The sequence below is a fragment of the Triticum dicoccoides genome, chromosome 6B (genome assembly GCF_002162155.2).
Source record: "Triticum dicoccoides isolate Atlit2015 ecotype Zavitan chromosome 6B, WEW_v2.0, whole genome shotgun sequence".
NCBI classification, from domain to species: Eukaryota; Viridiplantae; Streptophyta; class Magnoliopsida; order Poales; family Poaceae; genus Triticum; species Triticum dicoccoides.
The window spans coordinates 266621390-266626185 of NC_041391.1; the positions used below are offsets into that span (position 1 = coordinate 266621390).

At 50.6% G+C, this 4796-nt stretch overlaps 1 pseudogene; it reads right to left on the reverse strand.

The window, feature by feature from the left end:
• Positions 1-289: 289 nt before the first annotated feature.
• LOC119322576 lies at positions 290-1817 on the reverse strand (annotated as a pseudogene).
• Between the last annotated feature and the right edge of the window lie 2979 nt (positions 1818-4796).

Here is a 4796-nt window from a genome sequence, read left to right on the forward strand (position 1 = left end):
CATGCTCCACATATTATCAGATTTCTAAGGAATGAACTAAAATTGTATTAAAAGGTGTAACTGATAGATCATGGCACGACTTATTGGCGCGACAATACCCTACACACATTTCAATGGGGGTGGGTCCCTCGTTCCCTCTCATCTCCAATGAAAAAACGGCAATCCTCCGTAGACATAACTTTAAGTGGATGTAGCATTGCTCATGATTATATGGGTAACTTTGTATGCTTGTATTATAGACCTCCTTCTTTATAAATGTTATTGCTGGCATAGTAGTGATCAATGATATTTACTCTGGTAAAGGGACAAGCGTGGTGGCCACCACGAGAAGCTCGGACCTCCTCCACGTGGTGATGCCAGCCTCCTCCATCATGTCCAACCCCGCCGCATCCACGCCCGCAGGCAGCTCCAGATTGAAGTGGAACAGCAGCGCGGCGAGCGCGAGCTTGATGTGCGCCAGCCCAAACATCATCCCCGGGCACATCCTTCGTCCTGCTCCGAATGGTATGAACTCGAAGTTTGTGCCCATGAAGTCCCTCGTGGCGCCGCCTTGCTCCTGATCAAACCACTCCGGCAGAAACTCCTCCGGCGCGTCCCAGTGTGCAGGGTCCCTGGCGATCGCCCACGAGTTCACGAGCACCGTGGCGCCCACGGGCACGTCGTACCCGAGCACCTGGCATGGGCTCCTGCACTGATGGAGCGTCAGCAGCGGGCCTGACACGTGCAGCCGGAGAGACTCCTTGACGACCATGTGTAGGTACTGGATGTTGCCGAGGCTTTCCTCCGTCACCTCGCTGTGGTCGGCCAGTGCTCGCCGGACCTCCTCCTGCGCCTTATGCCGAACCCTCGGGTTCCGCATGAGCTCTGCCATTACCCACTGCAGCACCGTCGCTGCAGTCTCGCTGCCGACGGCGAACATGTCCTGCATGTGTGAAAGAAACAAAGTGGCTAAAGATTAGTAATTCCATGGCGCGCATGCACGGTGTGGCGTGGAGATCGCAGCCGGATCACTGGAAGACCTTACAATCATAACGAACTTTATGTTCTCGGTGGTCAGTGGGTGCTAGGAAGACGGCGGCTTTCCTGTACCGGTGGTCCTGGATAATGGCGTCCATGATCCCACCGGGCTCGCGGCTGACGAGCATCGCGAGGCGCGATGACGGAAACAGGTCCGGCAGGCTCAGCCCGGGCCTCGTGCGGAACATGTCCTCGAACAGCTTCAGGCACGCGTCGCAGCCCTTGAACGGCCTGCTGCCGATGATGGCGCGCACAGTGGAGTCCGTGATGTAGGCCGCGATAATCTCTGTCAGGTTCATTGGGCGACCCTCAGACGGCGACGGCGAGGAGAAGGCGACAACGCGGAGGAGGCAGCCGAGCTCGTCCTGGCGGACAGGGCGGAAGGAGTGGACGCTGCGGGCGCTGAGGAGCTCCCGGGTGCAGATCTTGCGGAGCTGGCGCCACGCGTCGCTGATGGGCGCGAAGACGAGGCCCTCGGAGCCCTGGAACCAGAGGCGCGACATGGGGCCGACGGGCCGAGACGCGAAGGTCGGGTCGTGGATCTTCAAGATCTCGCGCGTCGTGTCCGGGGACGAGGCCACCACGGCCGTCACCTCACCGAAACGGAGCAGCATCAGCGGGTCGTGGCGCCGCGCCAGGTCGCGAAATGCTTGGTGTGGGATCGCGCCCGCGAGGTGGTGCAGGTGGCCGATCACCGGCGGGAGCCGTGCGACGCCGGACGACTCAGGCGGTCTTGAGGCGAAGAGAATGAGGGTTATGAAGGCAAGGACAGGCACGAGCAGGAGTAGGTGGAGCGGGACTTCTGAAAGATACAAGCTATATCAGCGTGCAGTAGTGTCAATATTTGTCTGATCTTTTTATTTTTATTTTTTTGCGAATCTGGTATGCATAATGCATCACACAATTGTTGTGCATCCCAGATCTGTGGCTTTGTGCAGCTCATGTCAAAGTTTACTGCAGTTGAGCGGTTTATCAAATGATCTAGAATCTTTTGCGCGTCCATGGAACCTAGGAGGATTCACTTCTATACGTGTTTGGCCGGGGGTAATTAGAGTTGGGAAATGAGAATTAAATGGGTACGAGACTTCAAATTTATTGTTTGGCTACGGGATTAGGAATTTATAACAGGGAAGGGGGCAACCAACATTGTATGCAATGAAGCGGAACCTCAAGAATATGCTTCCTCTTCTGTTCTTTAACATGTTCCTCTTTTGTTATTCTGTATTTAGTACGTACAGTATGTTCCTTGTCAGGAAGGGGAGTAGGGACATCTGCAGTCAACAGCTGATAGAGCCGGCCTGTACGTGATCGATAAGCTTTCAATTACTAACGGCAATACAACACCGTATTTTCCAGCCAGTTCCACTTTCCCAATTTATATATCGTGGTTATGGTGTACCCCTTTTATGTACACTATGATCTGCCTAGTTGTTGTGTGCTCTTGTTATCATGGTTTGGCAATAAACTCTCTATACAGTATATTATGAACCTATCATCTGCCAACTATCCTTACTTTTGGAGCCTATTTTTGTGTGTACTTGTGCCAGATTATATTAATGCACACAGCATATACAGCACACATGAGCTCTCTCAAGTTGTGCCAGTGTGCCGCTCCAATAACGTGTTCCTCCCAAAACCTGTATCCGACCATATTCCTTGTGTGATACCGATTGAAACTACAATGCCTAAATCCAAGGTCTTTCGTTTTGAGAACTTCTGGATCTCACACCCTGGTTTCTTTGATGTTGTTCAGTCCACCTGGAATATTAGTTGTTTTGCACAAAACTCTGCTGCGATGCTTTGCAAAAAGTTTATGAACTTACGATATGCCCTAAAGAAGTGGAACAAACAAATTTCAAGACTGAATATGTGCATTGATAACTCTAATTGGGAACTGCTTGAGTTGGATGGGATTGAGGATAAGAGGCCCCTTATGATACCTGGAAAAAACTTCCGTGCAATTCTTAAAGAGCATCTGGTTACCCTCCTTGGGTACAAACAGGAATATTGGAAGAAAAGATACATTGTTCTTTGGTTTCAGTGTGGTGGAGACAACACCAAATTCTTTCATTCAGCGGCGAGTGAACGATTTCGGCGGAATTCTATTGCCTCGTTATAACTCCAAGATGGAACTACTATCTCTGACCATGCAGGGAAAGCGCAGGAACTCTTTCAGACATATAAAAACAGGTTGGGCATGACTGAACCTCATGAGATGAAGTTCGGTCTAGCATGGATTATCAAAAAAATTGAGGGGCTTGATGAGCTGACAAAACCCTTCACACATGAAGAGATAGACAAAGTTGTCCAGGAGATGCCTTCTGATAGAGCACCCGGCCCGGATGGCTTTAATGGGTGCTTCCTCAAATTTTGTTGGCATATTATAAAACATGACTTCTACAAGCAATGTGATGACTTCTATGATGGAAAGCTAGATTTACAGAGCCTCAATTTGGGGTTTATTACCTTGATCCCCAAGATACTTCTCCTGAAACGGCGAATGACTATAGGCCCATCACTTTGCTTAACTGTTGTCTGAAATTGATAACCAAGTTAGCTGCTAATCGTCTGTAGAGAATCATCTTGGAAATCATCCACAGATATCAATACGGGTTCCTCAAGGGGAGATCGATCCAAGACTGCTTGGCTTGGGCGTTCTGTTGGGGAACGTAGTAATTCGAAATTTTCCTACGATCACGCAAGATCTATATAGAAGATGCATATCAACGAGATGGGAGAGTGTGTCCACGTACCCTCGTAGACCGAAAGCAGAAGCGTTTACTAATGCGGTTGATGTAGTCGAACGTCTTCATGATCCAACCGATCCAAGTACCGAACATACAGCACCTCCGTGTTCAGCACACGTTCAGCATGATGACGTCCCTCGTGCTCTTGATCCAGTTGAGGAAGAGGGAGAGTTCCGTCAGTACGACGGCGTGGCAACGGTGATGATGACATTACCGGCGCACGGCTTCCCCTAAGCACTGCGACGATATGACCGAGGTGTTAAACTGTGGAGGGTGCACTGCACGCAGCTAAGAGGTTGTCTGTTGTCCTTTGGGGTGCACCCCTGCCCCCGTATATAAAGTAGGAGAGGGGGAGGTCGTCCGGCTCTGTAGGGCGCGCCAAGATGGAGGAGTCCTACTAGGACTCCAAGTCCTAGTAGGATTCCACTTGGTGGAAGGGGGGAAGAAGGAAGGGAGAGGGAGAGGGAGGGGGAAAGGGGGGCCGCGCCCCCTCCCCTAGTCCTATTCGGAATCCCCATGGGGGAGGGGGGCATGCGCCACCCCCTTGCGGGCTGTCCGATCTCTCTCCTATGGCCCATTGCTTCCCCGGGGGGTTCCGGTAACACCTCTGTCACTCTGTTTTTACCCGGTACCTCTCGGAACTCTTTCGGTGTCCGGATAACATTTTCCAATATATCAATATTTATGTCTCGACCATTTCGAGACTCCTCGTCATGTCCGTGATCTCATCCGGGACTTCGACCAAACCTCGGTCATCAAATCACATAACTCATAATACAAATCACCATCGAACGTTAAGCGTTCGGACCCTACGGGTTCGAGAACTATGTAGACATGATTGAGACACATCACCGATCAATAACCAATAGCAGAACTTCGATGCTCATATTGGCTCCTACATATTCTATGATGATCTTTATCGGTCAAACTGCACAACAACATACGTTCTTCCCTTTGTCATCGGTATGTTACTTGCCCGATATTCGATCGTCGGTATCATCATACCTAGCTCAATCTCATTACCTGCAAGTC